At 33.3% G+C, this 23,391-nt stretch overlaps 1 pseudogene; it reads left to right on the top strand.

The window, feature by feature from the left end:
• Window positions 1–15,213: 15,213 nt before the first annotated feature.
• Window positions 15,214–18,527, top strand: LOC128177895 (uncharacterized; annotated as a pseudogene).
• Window positions 18,528–23,391: the final 4,864 nt, after the last annotated feature.

The raw sequence follows: 23,391 nt of genomic DNA, 5'->3' as shown, positions 1-23,391 counted from the left end.
TCTTGCTTTCGATGACGAAGGGAAACTAGCGCGCTGGTCGCTCACTACACGGTCGTTTGAGATACAGGTAGAATGCAGTTAAACGACAATTTGAGAGGATCGGGACGATACACATTGCATAGATATATACATATAATAAGCACAAACATTGCAATAACTCTCAAATTGACATATACCTGCCCATATATATATATATATATATACGTGTGACATATTAAAGATTATCTTTATTGTTGTATGAAAATATTTTTTTTTCGAGGACGAACAATTTTTTAAAGAGGAGATAGTGTAAGAGTCCCACCCACTTTGTTTACATTATAAGAAATAGTGATAAATGTATCATAATATGCACTTATTATCATACTTGCATAGATTGTGATACGTTACCGACCTTGGAATTTGACCTTCAGTAGTTAACTATTGAATATATTTCCGTCCTTGGGATATTACCAACTCATCCAGTCATCGCCTACACCTGTGCACGTTACAGAAGGGATCAAGTTATTACACAGAATTAAAAGATAATTAATGTCCATGTATTGTGCCGTTACCTTTTTTTCGATACTATCCTTTTTTAAATACTATAGGCTTCTATTTTTAACAATCATTCGGAAACCATGAAGTCATATTTAAGAACGATGTAGTTCTATAATTGCAGGGAGAGCCATAACAGAACAAGATGAATTTGAAAAAAAATCAGACGTTTTCTAAAAAAGCCAGAACATTCATCCAAAGGAAATGGATATGCAAAATAACCGAGACCAAATTGCAGGGCAGAAGCACTCATAGGAATACCGCCGCTATGTACCTATAAAGTTTAAAGGCCTCTTCAGGCCATTCTTTTGATATGCGAGATTATTGAAATGAGATGTCATTTTTATTCAATTCAAAATAGAAGACAAGGAAAATAACGGTACCCGCAACTTCTTGAAAGCACAGGGTATTGTGACTTTTTGTCATGAAGTATTATGTAGTACTGAAAATGCCATCAAGTTTGCTCAAAACAACAATCTGATTAAGAATGAAATGGTATGTGAATGTGGATTTTCCATGTCCCAAGTGAAGAAAACTGACTGCTCTCTTGGAGAAATTTGGTGGTGTAAAATTTGTTACGCTAAAAAATCTATTAGATTTTAAGCCTGTTGTCAACAAGTATATATATATCTAATATCAATTCATAATCTATTTTGTATTCCTGTATATCATTAGGACGCTATAACCTTACAAATTCTGATGAATTGAACATTTCTATGATTTAAATACACATATACCTTTTATATTTACTGCCTATGAGGACTACAGGTAGAAATAATAAATGTTTACAGTTTGTAAAGACGTAAATTTACTTCATATCTAACTCACTTATGTATCAATAACCAAATGTAAAATATTATAACTGTTAAAAATTCAATTTTTTTTTACAATTAATCATTAAATACGTCAGAATTGAATTCCAAGGGATTATTCTTTAATCTAAGAATAACGGCTCCAGAATAATAAAGTAATGCATAGAATATCAAATTCTCATGAATAATATAAATTAAATTATAATGAAACAAAATTAAAAAAAACAGTTGCGCCTATGTCAAATTTTTTTTTTGGGGGGGGGGGGGGGGTTGGTGTTGTGTTGCTCTTACAGATTATAGAAATTAACCATCTCTTTCAGCTACATGTATCTATTTTAAGATTAACAAATATATCTTTACCACAAAAAGGCAAGCTGAAATTAAAGGACATTTTTGGAATCCTATATTGCTTTGGCATTGATTTCCAAGTTTACTTATACAAAAAACTATTCCCCCACATAGATGAGAAGACTATTATCGAATGGTACTACATCTTACGCGATGTTTGCTCCACACCATTGCTTAGTGAACATGTGAAACTAGAAGATGATATAAAAATTGATATCATTGAAATTGAATCTTTTTGGAAAAAAAAGAAAGTACAATCGCGGAGCGGGCAACCAGAAATTCTTGGTTTTTGGAATGGTTGACGAGGCACCAAAAAAGTGGTTTTACAATTGGTCGATAAAAGGGATAGAGCCTCCCTCATACCAATCATTAATAAATATGTTAAATAGTGGTCTTCTGTTTATTCTGATCAGTGGTCTGCATACTTCACACTTACAGACGAAGGCTACAGCCATCTTACCGTCAACCACAGCAAAGACTTAAAAAGTGACAATGGCTGTTGTACAAATACAATTGAGGGCTTGTGGTCTTTGGCCAAATTAAAAATAAAAAAATGAAGGGTATTTTACCAAGCAAATTGCCATGCATCTTCGAAGAATTCATGTATCGCTATAGATATGGACACGAAAATGGCGATGTTTACCGGCGATTATTACATGACGTTGCTAAGTTTACAAACGGACTTTATTCAGTGATTGCATTATACATAAATTCAATTGCTCAAAAAACATTTTCAATGAATAACAATGGCATGCCAAACGTTGCAATATTCGATATTTTCTATTTGTATTATATAAATATTCATTTGTATTATATAATTTCCTATTTGTATTGTATTATTTTCCATTTTTATTCTATAATTTTCAATTTGTATAGTATAACTTACATTTGTATTGTATAATTTTCTATTTGTATTTTATAATTTTCCATTTGTATTGTATAATTTTCATTTGTATTGTATAATTTTCTATTTGTATTGTATAATTTCCATTTGTATTGTATAATTTTCAATTTGTATTGTATAATTTTCCATTTGTATTGTAAAATTTTCAATTTGTATTCTATAATTTTCAATTTGTATTCTATAATTTTCAATTTGTATTCTATAACTTTCAATTTGTTTTGTATCCGAGGGATTGTTTATTTGTTTTTTGTTACGAAGGTTATCATTGGTTTAAAGTTTTATATTGTATTGTGGGGAAACCAGCGAGATGTTCAGGATGCTGAACGCAAACTGGTCCCCTTAACATGTTTTAAGCACGTTGTGTAATCTCATTGAGCGGCAGTGACGCCAGTACAGTGTGAGGCTTGCCGTGTTGGACAACTTGGGACTTTTCTGGGTTTTTAAGGTAAACAGATAGGGCAATCGTGATAAAAGATATTCCAAGGCATTATACACATGTAGCTGGTTAACCGAACCAGAATTTTCAAACCTGGGTATATACCAGGCCCCAAGGATCACGAAGCAATCTTAGACTAAATCAAAATTTTACACTGTCTTAATACCTCTTGACTGAAAACAGTGAATGCTATTAAAGATGCCTTATTATAAGGATGTTATTTACAAATTTCAATCGCCATATTATGATCAACAATGAGATTATGACTGACTGAAAATTTTGACCCAAGTCTAAAATTGCTTCATGATCCTGAGGGCAGTAGGGAGATCCAAAATTTAAATAGAAGAAATTCTGCACCTACGGAGGACTATGCCTAGTACCGTACGTAAACGTTACATGTCACATTGGTTGGCAAATTTATCTTTGAATTCTAAAAATAGTTGGGGTTTTTGTGAAGGCGTATCAAAGCAATTTGCAGCATCCTTGCACAGGGGCTTATGTAGAAGAAACATTGTTAAAAAATTGGGTAACAAGGGAGGATGCCATCTTGGATACCGCCTCGTTTCATTAGCTAATTTCTCATATAAATTGTTAACTAGACATATGCTTCGATTTTTTTTGTCAGATCATTATGTTGACATGCAACCTATAAAGATGAGATGAGACATAATTATATGCCTTTACACATTTTAACATGAATATGAGGCCATGACTAATATGTTTCATGCATTTGCTAACAAAAATCTGAAAAGTCAACATCATTTAATTTGACAGGTCAACTTCACTATATAGTATGTCAACATATATATCCGACAATCCGACATAATTTTACCCTTGCATATATATGGCTCGGGGATTATAGGGGTTGGGCCAGTAACTGAAAGGCCGCTGGTTCAAACGCCGCTGTGGTCACTTGATGTTGCATGTTGTGCACTTAGACAAGGCACTTTATCAACAGTGTTTGTCTCAGTCCGCCCAGCTGAAATGTGGTACCGACTTATGCTGGGAGTTAACCTGTGATGGATTGGTGTTCCATCCAGGGGGAGTCAATGACTCTTATCCACTTAGCACCCTGGAAACTGGGGATAAGCACTGGCCCTATGCGCCTAATGACAAGGAGAAGGATTTACTTTTAACTCAATTTATAATTATGATATCTTATATGATGACATTAAAATGACTGTTGTCTTAAATGAAATAAGAATGGCAAGTTGGTTGCAGGAAGTGGCAATTATAAAAGTTTATAGGATTAAAAATCATACATGTAGTATTTAAAATAATGTAAATCTGACGAATAATCTGTTTACCACCAAGTTTTAAGTCAAGGTTTATTTTTATACTCGGCAATTAAACTTATTGTCTCATGAGGCTTTTGTATTAGTGTTATATTATTTTTTTAACAATTTCAGATGGCTGAAAGAGGTGCATGTACTCGTGAAGTGGAAGAAGATTTCCTAGTTTTCTTCAACAGTCTTTTAGAGTTGTTTGTGTTTTTGGAGGACCGATACAAATATACTCGTGACGACTTTGAATTTGGCGAGGAAAGGACAAGTGCAGCAGTTAATACTTTGTCACTCATTAAATCACATCCCTCCTTTCAAATCCAGGCATCACCAGATTTACACCAATCAATTGAAATCCTTTTAAATTATTTTAACTATATTAGAAAAATAATTCAAGACATTCAACCTCTCCAATGCAGTGTCCCAGCAGTTGTGAATGGGGCGGGGGAGGTCTTCCACACAGGACATATAGGCAGACCAAGACCATTTATAAATGTAGAGCAGGTGATTTATTTATTGAACCATGGGTTTAAATTTACAGAACTAGCCAAAATCTTTCTAATTCATAGAAGAACATTGTGGAGAAGGCTCAAAAATGAAGTGAACTTTCAAAGATACACGGAAATTGGGGATGAAAAATTGTCAACAATAATAAAAAACATAAAAGACCAGCATCCTCATAGTAGAGTTTCTTTAGTGATTGGACATTTTAAGGGACTTGGTCACGATTTGAGCTCGAATTTAAAAATTTTTGTTCTTCCGATTTTAATGTTTAGAATGGTTAATATGGGTACGCTTAATGCTTTATCAACATTTGAAAGTCAAACATTGAGGTATAAGCTAGATACAGAGCTTAAAGTCTTTGTTTTGTAAACAAAGCCCGAGCTTTGTTATGGTTTACATATGTGTTTTATTGGTACAAGTCTCAATCAAATGTTGCTTTTTTGTTTATCATATTATCTATGAACACATTGAATCAGTTTATATTGTTTGCCACGAGTCATTTGCTATAAAAAATGGCAATTCCATACTTTATATCATTTTTAAAGAAATATAAGACTCGAGTTTTGTTTACATAGCAATGATTTCTTTCGTCTGTATCGCTCTTTTAAACTTCAAATTTTGGTCAATCATTCGAAATGAGCAAATAAACCATTTTATACATGTAAAAGAAGAAGAAAATTTTGATCTAAAATCGTGTCCAAGTCTCTTTAAGGTCAAATAACATATTTGTACAACACAAAAGGGTTCGAACAATTTTGAGAGCACTTGACCCTGCTAATTCAGCCCTGTGGTGGGGGTCTGATGACTAATAGGAGAACCTACATGTATAGAGTTCCTGGACCAAATGCACTATGGCATATTGATGGACATCACAAACTGATAAGATGGAAAATGGTCACCCATGGCGGTATAGATGGATTTAGAAGACTAATTCCTTATTTACGTCCCTTCATTGACAGTAAGTCTATCGAGAGACGTATATGTATGTACGTTCCTACTGGTCTATACCAGGTTTGAAAATTCTGGTTCGGTTAACCAGCTACATGTGTATAATGCCTTGGCATATCTTTTATCACAATGGCCCTATCTGTTTACCATAAAAAACCAGAACAGTTGTCCAAAACGGCGAGCATCACATCAGCATCACTGCCGCTAAATAGACCACCACGTGTTTTAACTAGTCATGTTAAGGGGACCAGTTTCCGTTTAGCATCTGGAACATCTCGCTGGTTTCCCCACAATACAGTATAAAACTTTTAACCAATGATAACCTTCGTATCAAAAAATATAAACAATACAATATAAATTGAAAATTATAGAATACAAATTTAAAATTATAGAATACAAATAGAAATTATACAATACAAATGGAAAATTATACAATACAAATGAAATTTATACAATGCAAATTGAAAATTGTACAATACATTTAGAAAATTATACAATACAAATAAAATTTATACAATAAAAATGAAAAATTATACAATACAAATGGAAAATTATACAATACAAATTGAAAATTATACAATACAAATGAATATTTATATAATACAAATAAAAAAGATCGAATATTGCAACGTTTGAAATGCTATAAATTACCACTAAAACGTATTGTATTTTTGACTCATTTTACATATAATCAGCAATAATTATTAGTTTCTTTTTATTTCTTTCAATCAATGGAACAGTTATAAAATAATAAAAGAAACTAGACACTATTTCGTTGCGAGCAACGAGGAGGTCTTACGTCCGATTTTAAAAGTTTTAAAAGATTTATGATTTTGCTATAAAACAGCTAAACATCACTTGAAAATAGAGAAAAAGTGAGTCTTCATTCTAAATATTAGAAAGTGTTTTGTTTCAGGTGTAAGAGCTTTGGTAGAAAAACTTTGGACCCCTCTTGGCCAGTACCCTTTTCATCATATCAAAAGGACGGTCTTTAAATTCTTAACACATTTTGTTCATAAAGTGTTCATAAAGATTGTTTGGGGACTGACCTCCTTAACAGGGCCTTTTAAAGTTTTGAAGACAAAGTAAGACAAACAGTTCTTCATATATAACCTTTGACAGAATACCCGCAGTAAAGAACTATAACTCAAATACTTTAGACCCGTCTGGATCCCTTATTTTAGGGACCAGTCCCTTTTTCTTGGTATTTAATGAAAGGTTACTAAAAACTACACACATTATGATACGAGTTTTTACAAATTTGTTATTGTTCTTCTGAAAAAGAAAATTTTAAGGACCGACCCCTTATCTCCTTAACAGGGCCGTTTAACGACATTTTGAGGGTTGAGTACGTCATTTTGAGCATCTTTTCTTCTATACTGCCTTTCAAAATATTTTTCCTTTGCCAAATATTTGGTGATCAAAGATTTGAACTTCTGACCCCCCCCCCAAAAAAAAACCCCTTAATTACCTAATACATGAGAAAGTCGTTATATTATATAGCGACATAGCTGTAAGATAAACATTTCTGCTTCTATAATTTATTATAAAATACCCCAAAGTAAAGAGCTATTACTAAAATACTAATTTTAGGAACCAGCGCCTTGTAACTACCCACATTTTGTTCAACAAGTGTTTACAAATCCGTTTTCGTTCTTAAGATATCTGAGATATTAGAGGGACCGACCCTTTATTTACCGAAATTTTAAGGGTTGAATATTATTGAGTAGGTCATTTTAAGCAGCTCTTCTTCTTGTCAAAATATGTTTCCTTTACCAGATGAAGCTGATCGAAGATTTGAAATATTCTCACCCCCTGAAAACCCCTTCTTGCGTAACGCATGAGAATTTCAATATATTGTATGGGTACATAACAGTAAGATAAACCTTTTTACTTCTATAATTTATCACAAAATATCCCTCAGTAAAGAGCTACATGTATAGATATACGACTGTAGACCCCTCTGGAACCCTAGTTTTAGGGGCCAGCCCCTTTTTTGATTTTGTATGAAGGCCCTTGTTAATATTTACATTTTGCACAATACACGCCTTACAAAATATGTTTTAAAAAAGAGATAAACAAAGAAAACCATAAATCATGACGCTTTTTAAATCTCAATTTTCGGGTCCAGGCGAGCTTCAGTGCTTTTCAAGATAAAAATGAATTAAGACCTTCATGCACAAACTACAATCTATAGTCTACCAACCCTGAAAATTTCAACTTTATATCTGCAATAGTTAAAGAGGAGTTCCATCGACAAAATACCCCTTATAAATTCATAAAATCGACGATATCTCAAAAACGGAAGTGACGTCATCACTGAAAATATAATAATAATAGGGAATTGAAGAAGAAACCTAAGAAAAACAATAAGGTATTCCGTTGAAAAAATGATTTATTTCAAGCATTAATTTCGTTTACAACTTCTATTTAGTCTTGCATTCATCAAAGGGATTAAGTCTAGTCTGTTATGCATAAGACGAATAAGGGTTAGTCTCGCATACAAAACGATTATGATTGGCTTAATCATATGCACACTTCTATAATAAAACAATGAAACTTTTACAATATATTAAAAAAATATAAAATTTGTTTTATTTAGAAAATAATAATCATGTCAATTCATTTTGTCAACCATCGACCTGTTTCCCGGTCGACAGTAGATTATGGAAAAGTGTCAACTGTCAACCGTCGACCTGTCCCCGGTCGACACTAGAAATGTCATGAAAAAGTGTCAACTGTCAACTCTCGACCTGTCCCCAGTCGACACTAGAAATGTTATGAAAAAGTGTCAACTGTCAACCTGTTCCCGGTCGACACTAGAAATGTTATGCAAAAGTGTCAACCGTCGACCTGTCAACACTAGAAATGTTATCGGAAGTGTCAACTATCAACCGTCGACCTGTCCTCAGTCGACACTAGAAATGTTATGGGAAGTGTCAACTTTTAACCGTCGACCTGTCCCGTGTCAACAGTAGAGCATAATTATATGTTATATTTTTATCAATAAATCCCTATGTGGTGAAGGAATATTTCCATAAAGAAACTACTTTATCCTTATATTGGAGTTAACCCCCCCCCCCCCCCCCCCCCCGCTCTAAGGTGAATATGCAAAATAAGCTAAGTTAACATTTAACAGGAAGTTTGAAACCAATTGGTACAAAAATAAATTTCACAATAAAGCATACCTAAACACATAATAGGTTAAATTTTCAAGCATTTGCAATAAATAGTTGTTTTAAACAAAGTCGTCATTTAACAGGAAGTTGACGTCCAATTGGTACAAATTTATATCCCACGATATGGCTTGCCTAAACAAATAGTGTGTTAAAATATCAAGCTTCTGCAATCTAAAGTTGCTGAGAAAAATGCGACAGAAATATTTGTTACGGACAGACAGACAACTGGACAACACAGAAAGGTAAAACAGTATACATCCTTCTCCTTCGGAGAGGGGATATATATTTTTTTTCGTTTTGCCTCCTCACACCATTCATAAGTGATCTTCAACAACCGATGGACATTGGATATTTTGGACCTTTTGATCCTGTAGCAGCAGGGAACTCATAAATCAATGTACAGAATCATTCCAGCAAATACGCCCATTTCTGGAATCCCGAACAGCCAATGATTGTGGTTTTTACGATGGTTATTTAAAAAGAAACCATACCTCTCTTTCATAAATTCAGTGGGCTCGTGCTTGAAACCCCACACAATTCCTTTCGTCTTACCTCCACCAGTCATCTTTTGCAATCTATGGACTTTTTTTGGACCTCTTGAGACACTATCAGCAGAATGTTCATAAAATTATACACCAAATTAGTTAGGTACAGTAAGGTACGGTGGGTGTAGGCTTGTGACCAGAGTATTCGTCACAGCTCTTAGAATATAGGACTTTGTCAGCAATCAATGAAAGACTCTATCATCTCTCGTATACAAAACTAGGCAAGGCGGACATTAGCAATAACCAACAAATGCTACAGGTATTACAATAGATAAGTTACTGAGGACAACTTTTTCAGCAAGCGTCGGGGAAAATCGCGGGGGTGGTAAGAAAGCATATGGGCAATTTAGCGTCTTATTTTGACTGTTATATTCAAAATCGTGAAATTAAATGATTATTTTGAATAGGATCAAAAACTTAGTATTATCCTTTTAAATAGATGTCAGTGCAATAAAATCGGGTAGTACATAACTGCCACATTGGTGCATTATCACGTGACAACTATAAATAGCTTACGTATATTCCTTAACATAAAATGAGATAGAACAACACTACCCCGCGGTTTCAAAAATAAAATAAACATACCAAGTGAAAGCAAAACATCTCAGTTTAATCAAAAATGCTGCTAGAATCCTATGTTTTTCCTTATTAAAAAGTTATTTATCCGGTTCTAGTAAAACCTTCCCAACTTTTATATAGTTTGCACGGAAAACGGCAAATTGCATCAAAACAACACACAACATGGGATTCTAGCAGCACTTTTCAATTTAAGCATTGATCAAACTAACGATACGTATAAAATTTTAAGTTCAATATATACACTGTACGGGGTAGTGTTGTTCTAGTCGGATTTTTATATCGTAAACAACGACAGAGGAAAACCTGGCCGAGAGAGAAAAGCAAATTTACAGCCCTTTTAGCGAATGATTGATAAAATTAACATCTCCCCCAGTATTCTTATGTTCAATTCTCAATAAATCACACCACAATACTTTATTAGAGTTCTTAGATTAGTTATATTTTGTTTATATTGATTTATTATTATCACAAAATATTATTATTTATTATTATTGATTATATTTATGTTTACAATGCTTTCCGATAAAATTTACACGACATTCAACTTTTAGTCATGACGTCATCAATGTGTAAATCTACGTAATACAAACTAATTTCTAAAGTATTTTTAATTTGTTTTTTTATCTACGTTTAGTTGCTTAGATATTTGAATATGTACATTATAATTAAGATTTGTGATTTCACGGAATTACATGTAACTCAGATTCCATATGCTTCCTTCACACCCCCGCGTTAAGGTGTTTTAGCCGTTAGAAATCCGGAGAAGCCAAAAACGAATCGTAGTTCCATAATTGCGGAAAAAGCCATTATTTGAAAAAATAGACGTTCAAGGAAAGGCTAGAGCATTCAACCGAAAAAAAGGAGAAAAGGACAAGGAAAGGGAATGCAAAATTAGTTGAAAACCGTAATGCAGATCAGAAGCAAGACACACACACAAGAAAACCGCAGGTAAGTCCTTTGAAAGCTCTAAATGCCTTTCTAGGTCCATCTTTTGCCAGATAAATTAGGAGAAGTGATTGCGTATATCGTTAGGTGGGACAAAATCACTGTTTTTATTGAATGCATTTTTCCTTCTTTGTCAGTGTGAAAGGTAAGTGATCATGGCAGATCCAAAGAATGTCAAATTTTAATGAAGGTAAAAGAATATAATTGTTGATAAATATACTATGGTCGAAAGATTTGATATGTGATAAAGTTCAACACTGTCTTAAACGGTTACATTTGGATATATCTTTCTCTAAATGAATAAGTGTTCAAAAGAAGCGATGTAGAGAAACTCAACAAAGACTAAACAAAGGGAGTTTGGGGGATTACGGTAGCTCACCTCATTAGGGTTTGTACTTTTTAAAGGGGCATGGTCACGATTTAGGTCAAAATTTATTTTCTGTTTTTGTTATTTGCAATGCTTTAGGAATGCATTTGTAAAGATTACAAAAAATTTAGAGTCGGTTGTAAAGTTATAAGCTAGATACAGTGCCCACAAGTCTTTGTCATGTAAACAAGGCTCGTGCCCTGTTATTGTTTACATATGTTCAATATACCACTAAATATCTTTTTCAGCCTGATATATCTATCTTCTTATTCATTTCAAGCATAAATAAACAGTTCCTAACGTTTAAAACATTCATAATAGGTCTAAAACTGGCATTTTCTCTTCAACGTTCAAAATGTAAACAAAAACTTTGTTTACATAGCAAAGAATTGTAAGCTCTGTAACTTGCTTATAACTCAACAAATGACACTCAAATTTTAGCTGCTTATTAAGAAAACCTTACTGAAGCATTGTTAACAATAAAATCGGAAAATAATTTTTCACCAAAATCGTGACCATGCCCCTTTAAGACATTACGCCACAAGATGACTAGTTAACTGTTTTGTTAAATTGGTTGTATTAATTATTATAGTTGAATAGAATCATAGCCGAGTTGTTAAAGCATCGGGCTTTTAAAGGGGCATGGTCACGAATTTGGTCAAAAATTATTTTTCCGATTTTAATATTTACAATGCATCAGAACGGCATTTTAAATAGGTAACCGACATTTGAGTGTCATTTGTTGAGTCATAAGCTAGTTACAGAGCTTGAAATTCTTCGCTATGTAAACAAAGCGCTTGTTTACATTTTGAACGTTGAAGTAAAAATTTCAGTTTTAAACCTAACACGAATGTGTTAAACATTAGGAACTGTTTATCTATGCTTTAAGTAAATAAATAGATAGACAAATAAGCTGGAAAAAGAATTATACTGGTATATTGAACCTTTGTAAGCAGAAACAGGGCACGAGCCTTGTTCACATGACAAAGAATTTTGAGCTCTGTATCTTGCTTATAACTCTACGAATGACTCTCAAATTTAATGTGATCATTAGAAATGCATTTCTGAAGCATTGTAAATAATAAAAACATAGAAATAGAATATGACCAAAATCGTGACCATGCCCCTTTAAACCTCAGATCACCAGTTCGAATCCGCACAAAGGGGGATGATCCCCTCTGCTCTCTTCCTAAATGCTTTTAAATCATTACCGAAGATATAATGATGATGTAATTTAAAGTATTAGGAAATCAAGCATCCTTGAGTATAATTTTAATTTAATTTGAAATCATTGATGTGTACAGATGTGCATCAATAATGTTTAAATATTGGAAATAATAGTATCCAAAATTACGTTCGACATGATACCAAAATGTGTCCGTCATTCTAGTGAATGTAAATGAAGAGGGTTTATCACAACTAATTATATTTGTGATAAAATATCGAGGTGTATAAATTATTACACAATAAAGTGATCCTATTAAAAATAATGAGGATATCTATATTGTGTGATTTTATATTTGCTTTATCCAACGAGTTAAAATGGTGTTTATATTCGCGACGCTTGTCCATTTATATATAACCATTTCTACTTATCTCATACAATTTGATTTATATTATACAGCTTTTGAGACAGTCCCTTATATGACCCGAATTGAATTTTTTCTAAGGTAAAAAACTACGATGATGCAACGTTGTGTTATGCGATTATTGTGACCTTGCGCAATTCAATTTAGTACGTCATTTCGAAGATAAATTTAACTGTTTTAATGTAAACTTTCACTGAAATAAACATTGAAATAGTTTTTTAGCTCTAAATAATTTTTCTTAGAGCTTAAACACCTGATTAATTAGAAATTAGAAATACTGATCAGAAGACTTCAGTAATCAAGTTTGTTGACATATACAAAGTTGCGAATTCTCGTTAGTTTGAATTGACTCGAACGAGGAACAGTTGTTGATGTTTTATAAAACAAACCCTAGCCTAATGATTCGAAATTGAAAATACTGAATAAGGATGCTAGGTGGTTGTGGAATAAAAGTTTTAAAAACATTATTTCGGTAAGTTCTTGTGTATATATATAATCACAACCAAAGCGGCCTGTTTTCATCGCGTACGCGAGTCTTCAGAATAAACTCCTCGCTGGCTAACGTGATTTGCAGATTTATAAATAACATAGTGGCGTCGGACCCAAGAAGCAATTTGGAAAGTGGGGGAGAGAGCTAAACTAATCTTGACAAAAAAGTTCTTTGGTTACGGTTTTGAATAACTTTGCAATAAAGGGGAAGGGAGCGAAGCCCCCTCCCCAGTTCCGACGCCTATGCTATACATTTATGTGTTTTCCTTCATAATTGTAATTTAAATTTTTGACAAAAGCCATTCTATATCAAATTTTGGTATTAGATAAAGTTATATTGATAGTACTAGCAAATCTTAGAAAATAGGTCTTTGAAGCGAGGGACTGTGTCAAAAATAGTTCGGACCGGAAGTATTTGATAAAGCATCACCCGTTTGATGAAGCAAATATTTATTAAACGGGTAATATACACCACACGTATGAGATAAAAACGCCGATACCTTACACCAAGAGCTGAGAACACTGGTTTCCTTAGAGTCCGGGTGTTATATATTGTAGGCGCTGGCACGTTAATGATTATATCACCCATTATTTGTCTAAAATTTACTTTTAAATAATTGTCAATTCAATATTTCTTATTCTTTGGACCTGTGTTGTTTCGTAAGTTTCTCTATTTGTTAATGCCGTAAACAATTTGACAATTTTTAAAGATAAGTTAGGGAAACGTTTACCAAGGTGCCCCATCAACGACTTCTTAGCAAGTGTTATTATTATGGTATCAGAGATGGCACATTGGAGTGGATAGCTAGCATTCTGGATTATCGCACTAAGATGGTCATTGTAGTATTGAAAAAAAAGGCGTTTTTTAATATTAAGTATCAGTATTATTTCAAAGGTCATTTTTATTGCAGGTCAGTGGTGAAAAGTTTTTTTTTCCCAAAATGGCTTTGATGGTTAAAAATTTGTGCCACATTAAAGACGACCGTCAAACTTGCATGATTCGAGAAATGAATAATTGGACATACAACAAAGAAATTCGTAGAACCTCTGTTAGGATTTATGTTAGTCAGTTCTTGAACAAAAATTCCATTTAACACAATTTTATCCTTTCGAAACATTTTCAAGGTTCCCTCCTTTCTGTCCTCTAGTAATTGGTAGGTATAGCTCATCATATACAATGTTTTCCTACGAAAGGTAACGTGGAACCTTTGGAGATGAGATACAAAAATAGTTTAGAAAATGAAGTCAAAGCAAATCATTAAGTCTAACATGAGGTTTATAAATTCTGTAAATGGCTCTCATGGGATATTTACATATGTTGCCTATATATGTATTAAGGAATAGGAAACTGAAGGTAAGAGGATGTCACATACATAAGTGCTCTGATTATTTAACTTGTGCTAAAAGTATTACTAACCATTTTTTTGTAAAAATTTCCTGCTCATTGTTCTATGCTATTATTGTTTAATTTTTCCATCATAAATGAAAATTTAGAAACATGTTCAAACCTATTTTGTTGTTTTTTGTAGCAAAACATAACGTCTAAAGTGAAGTTGGACCTTTATAGCTTCCTTTGTTTCAGTCACTGATTACACTAGCAAGAGCTCTATTTGCATCCTCTATAGTCTGTCATAATTAAATAAAGATTTGTAACGGGCGACTGCCCAATTATAGTCCCGAATGGAATCGATTGTAAACGTTTATTATAGTCTCAAAAATAATATATTTATAAGAGGATTAAAAACAATGCTTACTGTTCAGATCTTTTCTAAGATAATGATCAAACTCCTTTTTCTATATCAAGAATGTGTACACCTCCGGACTACCCCTGGTCGGGACGTATTATGACGTCATATTGCACATAGATGACGTTAAAGTAGGTGCCTACTCGTCTTAAACCGGAAGCCGGAATTCGTCATTTTTGGTTTTAAATATTACATCGCAAAAACATTTGGTAGAAATGTCGTCTGACAATACAAACCGAAGAAATGCTCGCCATAAAGGGAAATATGTTTCCAAGTATTTTTATAATAAGATAAAAGCATTAAAAAGTAATCGAGCTGTGACTAAAAAAGCAATTCAACAACCGAATGATGCCGACACTTCGCTTATTTCCCATATGTCGAGCTCACCTTGTGATCTATACCACTCTTACACGGTAAGTTTATTTACTCCTACATTTTATACATTAGTGAAGTTTCACCTTCAATGTTTGTTAAGATAGTTAATTCTAGCCCATTTTACATTATCTGAAATAGTTTAATGAGGAGAATCAAATTCAAACCAACTGCAAATGAAGAAAATGTACCTATAAGCCTATAGGGGACTGGGGTAAAACTAAAACAATATTATAGCTGTTATATTGTTATTGTATTGAATATTGTGACCCAACTTTAATCATATGCTATTATAATGATATTATAATTAGCATTGTTGATAAATTATTTTACAAATCTCATTTGCCTTGTTCATTCTGTTTTAAAATGGCATACATATAAACTTTTAATTTGTAAGTCTTATGTACAAACCTTGTAAGTTTATATTTTAATAGAGGTCATCTTTACACATGAATGTGTTAGTTACATTCGTGATCATGAAATTTCTTTTAGACCAAAGATATGGAAATCACTGATGTCTCTGTTTGTGACTACAGGGCCCAAGAGGAAGTGTCAGAAAATGCAGAATGGCGGAATGGTAGGAGAATTGTTAATTTGGCGACACTCGCTGATAACCTGCAGGCTTGTCGTTATTGTGCACAACCCCTTCACTTATCGTGTAGGTGAGAACAGATTTGGGCTTGCATAGATTCTCAAGGTGAAGTGTCAAAATATTAACTGTGGCATTACTAATGATGTAGCAACTGGCTCCAAACATGTTACATGTACATACCGAGGAGGTAAAGACTGGGATGTTAACTCCAAATTTGCTACAGGTAAACTCATATCACATTTATTTTTTGAGATATGTAAATGATTGAAATAAATAAGTATCCCCTATTTCTGTAGTACATGAACTCTTACATTGCTGATAAACATTATCTGCAGACATAAATCTTTTTTAATAACTTTGGATGGTATGATAGAATCAGATTCTTCTGAATTTAAAAACGAGAAAAATATTTTCAGGTATGATAAACGGAGGTTTTGGGGAATCTCTTGTCAACTCTCTTTTGGCTATACTAAATATCCCGGGTATATCTAAATCAGGTCTTAAGGAAAGAGAAAGAGGAATAGGGTCAACACTTGACAAAATGGCAGAAAATTCTTGTCGAGAATACCTTAAAGAGGAAGCTAAATTGTAAGTGCTAAATTATTCTTGTTATCGAATTCAGTACATTTACTTATGACAAGTTTTAAATCCTTTAATTACAAAACTTGTTTTTAAAAATGTACCATTACATTTAATCATTCTTTCATAGCAGTGATATGAATTTAACTGCCAGTTTTGATGGGGCATGGCAGAAAAGAGGGACAGGCCATGCTTACAATAGCCTCACAGGTACATGAACTTTGTGTCAGTTTTTGACAAATGGTATGCATTTACATAAAAGAATACAGATTTCCTAAACGCTTTTTCGAGTTGCTGACAAGACATACATGTAAGAGAAACAGTTTAACTGAAGCCTGAAATTTTGATCAAATAAGTGATTTTTTTCTTTAAGGAAATGCATCCTTAATCGGCGTAAAGACAAAGAAATGTATTGGTACTTTGTGAAAAGTAAAAGTTGCCGAATTTGCTCCTCCGCTCAAAAGAAAAATCGTGTACCTAAAAAACATGCATGTCAAATAAATTAATAAGGATCAGCTATGGCGATGGAGCTAGCTATGGCATGTAAAATGTTGCAAAACATTTTAGATCAAGGTGAAAGGGTGTGTATAAATTGATAAGGACGACAAACAAATTGAATGCCGGGAGTTGTTTCTTTCTTTTTTTTATCATATTGAAATGCCATTCCATATACAAATGTATTTTGATTTTGTCCAACATTCACACAAATTTTTCACTTCTATGTTATTGTTTTACCATTGTCCAATATTCACACCTTTTTTCACTAGAATATCTTGGAAAGGAATTCAAATCAATGTCACATGTTTAGTACCATACGGTACTGTGAAGGGAAAGCGAATTATTTACAATAGTGCCATGTTTACGAAAAATTACACAGTTATTTTGACTATACTGTTCATTTCAGGCTAAACTTGATAACTTTCAATAAAGGGGTTCTGCTTTGTTTTAACTTTTTTCTCTTCTTGCAGGGTGTCAAAGTTTTCTTTAAGTTATGCATTTTCTGAGGATAGGCTTTCGTTAACCTCTCTACAATTTTTGTTTAAATGGCGATAACATTTTGCTTTTTGTAAATGCAAAGTTTGCGTTGAAAATAATACGTTTTGGTATAAAAATTATTTCTTTTCTCTTAGTGGCCTGAGTTTACTGTTTTTACAAGTTTGTATTTGTCGTGTACATTCTTTACCAAATGTTCTTACGCTCTAAAAGTTGCTTTATAGTCGCATGCATATTGATTGTAGGGCCATTCTACAAAGTGCTTGTTTGTTTGTTTCTGATATTTTTACTATCAAATCAATATTGGTTATCTTCTTTTTATATTAAAAACTGAAAATAGAGTTAGAAACTGTGATTTTGTAAACTTGTATTATAATATATTTGAATAGATTTAATTGGGGAAAAATAAATTCAAAATTGTATTTCACTACTAAACCGAATGGGTATTTGCGCCATCTTATTCCCCCATCTTCTTTCCATGAAAAGTAATGAGTTGGGTAGTTCTGTAACATATGTTTGGACTGCAGTGGAAACTAACGATTCATCGGATTCACCCAATTGTCTCTGTATATGTTTCGACATGCAACACACAAAAACTAAAAATTCGGTCAAAATTATCCTTTCGTGTATGCTCAGTTATTAGGAAATGTCCCCCACAAAGAATTTCATGAGCAGTTATGTATTGACTGAAAAGTCTTTATCCCTGGTTGTTCATGCAATTCAGGTTTGTTTGTGTTGGTTCATTAACCTGAATTAATGTATGACATACGACGAATTATGGAGGGTAATCGTGTTCAAAAGTCCAGGCCTGTAAACTTGTAAATTATGTATTGACTGAAAAGTCTTTACTCCTGGTTGTTAATGCAATTCAGGTTTGTTTGTGTTGTTTCATTAACCTGAATTAATGTATGACATACGACGAATTATGGAGGGTAATCGTGTTCAAAAGTCAAGGCCTGTAAACTTGTAAATCCGAATATGCAATCATGTTGGTGTGTGAGCCTGAGTATGAATGAGTGTAATTTTGATCGTGTAACCTATAAAACTCAGGCTTAAAACACTCTAGAGTTGACCCGAAGGCATTCAATCTAATTTTTCCTACATACATGTATGCACTATTGCAGCTGTAAAATGCTGTGTTTGTTAATTACATGGAACCTGTCACTATTATACACACTTTTCATCTGTAGTCTCTGCATTTGTTTCTCCGTTTTCTGAAATAGCACGGCTGACAGTGACATGTTGCAAATCGACAAATGTAAGGTCTACAAGTTTGTCTAATTTTGACATGGCCATATATGGAAACAGTGACGTAACCGATAGAAAAGACTAGCTGCAGATTGTAAAGGCATGCCGTAATCGCCGGAATGGGGACGGAATAAAAAAAAAATTACGTAGGCCTATAATCGTATTATCTCTGGATAACAACCTTTCTAAGGAAGTACCCGGTATGATTTTTTGAAAAATGAATTATGAGCTTGGTATATATTTTATCAAGAGAATGTATAAAAGATGCGAGTGAAGAATTCGATCGACAACCCCCCCCCCCTAAAAAATAAATAATAATTCCATAGATAAGGTTACATGTAACTGTCGTAAAATTAAAATGTGTATAAATTATTTTTAAAAATGGTTTATTTTGCATTGTCGGCAACATATAGGGAAAAAAGCCTATTACCCAGGTGAAAATAGGCAATTTCTTTTTTATTTCAAGCAATTATACCGGTATTAAGGAATATGAGTATGACGTCCCTAATGTCGGTTCAATTAGTAAAGTTAGTTGATAAAAATTTTCCGGAGAGCTATTATAATACAGCTTTACAGCCACTTGTGAACATTGTACTGTTTACCATTTAGCAGCAACTTAATTTTGTAAAATTATTATTTTCCTTTGGAAAACCCGGTTAAAAATTGTCTCAAAATTCTTAGAATTCTGAAGCAATGGGGCCTCATGGCGGTCTCTGAACCCCATGCCACTCAAAATATATTCACCCCCTTAGGAAATTTCTTGATCCGTCTCATTTCTAGAAAACGATTTTTATATACATGCACCTCTTCCTGTTTGGTCCAGTTTCAATCATACCTCAAAAATTTTTCTAAAATTAATACCGGTATTTTCGATAGAAAAAGTGTCGTTCATTAAAAGCTTATTGCAACAGTTTAGCTGAATATTATGGTTTTTTTTTTCGTCCATTCCGGCATGCCTTTTCCCACTGCAAGGCAGTTGCCATATTAGGTCTAACTTGTAGACTTTACATTTGTCAAGTTGTATCATGTCAGATGTGCTATTGCCGATTCTGAAGGTAGAAATGCAGAAACTACGGATTGAAAGTGTGAAAAGTTGAAGGTTTAATTAACTAATGAAAACAATAAAGCTGCAAAATATGCATTATACGAAGGAACTGAGTCAAATCTTACATGTGTTTATACCCGAGATTTATAGGTTACACGATCAGAGTTACACTTCTATACTTAGACTCACACACTCGCACAATTGTTGCATATTCAGATGGTCCGGATTTTTGAACACGATTACGCTCCATAAAAAATAAGCATACGCATTCGCGAACGAATTAAAGATAAGAGTAAACTGATTTTTTCAAGTCCAAAATATACAATAAACATATGCATTTATAAGAAAAAGTTTTTTAAAGCAATTTCTCTTTTTTTTGGTAAAAAGCCATCTCATGCTATAAATTAGAGGTCTAATACTAGACACGATCTCGTTGCGAGCAACGAAGAGGCCTTCCGTCCGATTTTTAGAATATGGAATGACCTTACGCTTGATCTTCGTCAACGGAATGATCCGGAAAATGAGGCGGGATCTATGAGTAATGGGTGAAAGACTATCTATCCCTTTGGTGTCCCTTATTTGAGGGATCAGCTCCTTTTCATTCAGTCTAGTCAAAAGGTATTTTTTGTGTACCACTAATAAGTGTTTAGAAATTGGTTACCGTTTTTGAGATATCTGGGAAAAATCGTTTTGATATCCGGTCCTAAAACTCCTGGTCCAGATAACAAACAATATATGGTTGTACATTGTTAAGCTCAATATTTTGAGCATCTTTTGTTCAATATTGCTTTCCAAAGTTTTCCTCCATTTTGAGATATTGAGCATCAAAGTTGTAGACTTCTGGCCCCTTAAAATCCCTAATTATGTAACATAAGAGTAAATGATTGGCATGTATAGGTAAATAATATTAGAATGAACATAATTGCTTCTATAACGTATCACAAAATCTTTCACAGTAAAAAGTAATCATCAAAAGACTTTAGAGCCCCCTCAGCCCCTAATTTGAAGGACCAGCCCCTTTTTCATGAATTCAAATGAAAGCTCATGTCAATTCAAACACTTTTTGTTCAAAAAGTAATTACAAATTTTGTACCGTTCTCGAGATTACTTGAGAGGGTCGTTTTAGGGGCCGACCCTGTAACTCCCTTTAAGGACTGCATTACAAATAAATTATGGTTGATTATTGTTAAGCTCAATAATTTGAGCATCTTTTGTTCAATATTGCTTATCCAAATGTTTCTTCATTTTGAGATATTAAGCATCAAAGTTTTGGACTTTTGGCCCCTTAAAATCCCTAATTACGTAACATAGGAGTAAATGATTGCCATGTATAGGTAAATAACTCAGAATGAACATAATTGCTTATATAACGCATCAAAAAATATTTCACGGTAAAAGGTTATCATTAAAAGACTTTAGAGCCCCTTCAGCCCCTTATTTGAAGGGCCAGCCCCTTTTTCATGATTTCAAATGAAAGCTCTTGTCAATTCAAACATATTTTGTTCAAAAAGTGTTTAAAAAATTTTGTACCGTTCTCGAGATATCTGGAGAGGGTCGTTTTAGGGGCCGACCCTGTAACTCCTTTTAGGGACCGCATAACAAGGAAATTATGGTTGATAATTGTTAAGCTCAATATTTTGAGCATCTTTTGTTAAAAATTGCTTATCCAAATGTTTCTTAATTTTGAGATATTGAACATTAAAGTTTTGGACTTCTGGCCCCTTAAAATCCCTAATTACGTAACATAGGAGTAAATGATTGCCATGATTAGCTTAATAACCTAAGAATAAACATAATTGCTTCTATAACGCATCACAAAATATTTCACGGTAAAAAGTTATCATTAAAAGACTTTAAAGCCCCCTCAGCCCCTAATTTGAAGGGCTAGCCCCTTTTTCATGATCTGAAATTAAAGCTCTTGATTTAATTAAGTTTTTTTGTTCTACATGTTTTAACAAAATGCTTTGAAGAAAAGAGATATTCAAAGAAAACCAAGAAAAATCAAGACGCCTTTTTTATCTTAATTTTCAAGCTCGGGCGAGCTTCGGCGCTCTTTGAGATAAAGATGATTAATGACCATTAGACACTATTTCAGTCTTTCGTCTATCAGCCCTGAAAAGTTCAACATCATATCTTCAATCGTAAAAGAGGAGTTCTCGGTACAAAATACCCATATAAAAACTGATAAATCCACGATATCTCGAGACAGGAAGTGACGTCATCAACAAAAAAAATTTCCAACAAGGTTCAGATCAATACCTATCAGAACTGAAAATTTGACGTAAATCGGTGGAGCCGTTTCCGAGAAATCGCGTGCACAAAATCGGTAAGAAAAAAAAAATAATAATAATAGGGAAAAAGAAACCTAAGAAAAACAATAAGGTCTTCCGTTGGAAACGGAAGACCTTAATTATGTTTCATATACATAAGTTCTATATACGCTAGCATGCATATAAATTGATACTTATCAATGCATGTACATGTATTACGCGCACGATATTAGCACAAAACAAACAATTAGCACGATTCCATTTATATTGGTACTAAATAAATATTTGGTCAAAATGTCTCTTCTTTTCGGTATTGCTTAACATAGGACTAAGCTTAATATGAAAAAAATTAAATTCTGGAATGATACGTGAAGTTTTGCATTGATAATCGTTTTGAATAATTTATAGTCTGAGCAAGTTTTCAGTCCCTTTAAAAAATTTTATAAATAAAATAGAACAAATAAAGCTGAAAAACGACAAAGAAATCAATTCATAATCTGATTGTGGTTAAGTTGCATCACTGGCGTTTCAAAAACTTTAGAGTGATTGTAACCAAAACTGTGATTTGGGCTCCGATAAAACATCAAACCAATGATGGAAGTGTAATGGCAATGCTGATGGTATTTACACCTTTAAAACGGCATATTCACAATCGCTGCCACTTCCAAAGGTAGTGGTGTCACTTTAAGTTGTTTTAGGATCTATGCTACTTAACTTATCAAACAAGTATATAAAATTATATAAATTTCAGGAATATGCATACATCTATTCTCTCATGTACTCGTTTCATAAAAGTTAATTTATTGTTTTAACTAGCTGGAATTTCCTCTGCTGCACTGGAAAGTGTTTTCAGGCAATCTTCCCTGCTCTCCTGCACAGATTGTTTTATTTTATTTGTGTGGTCTATATTTTTCGTATAGAGAAACATTGGACGTTCAACTTCACACAAGGATTGGTACCTGAGGGTGTGTCATGATTTTTACTCATGCACATGTGTCATGATTTTTACAGTTCAACGTCACTGAAAGAAATCTTGTAATTGAAAATGATTAGAAACGAAAACTTGAAACACAGATTGCCTTGGA

The sequence above is a fragment of the Crassostrea angulata genome, chromosome 3 (assembly GCF_025612915.1).
Source record: "Crassostrea angulata isolate pt1a10 chromosome 3, ASM2561291v2, whole genome shotgun sequence".
In the NCBI taxonomy this organism is placed as follows: Eukaryota; Metazoa; Mollusca; class Bivalvia; order Ostreida; family Ostreidae; genus Magallana; species Magallana angulata.
This window is presented reverse-complemented; position numbering and strand designations above follow the sequence as displayed.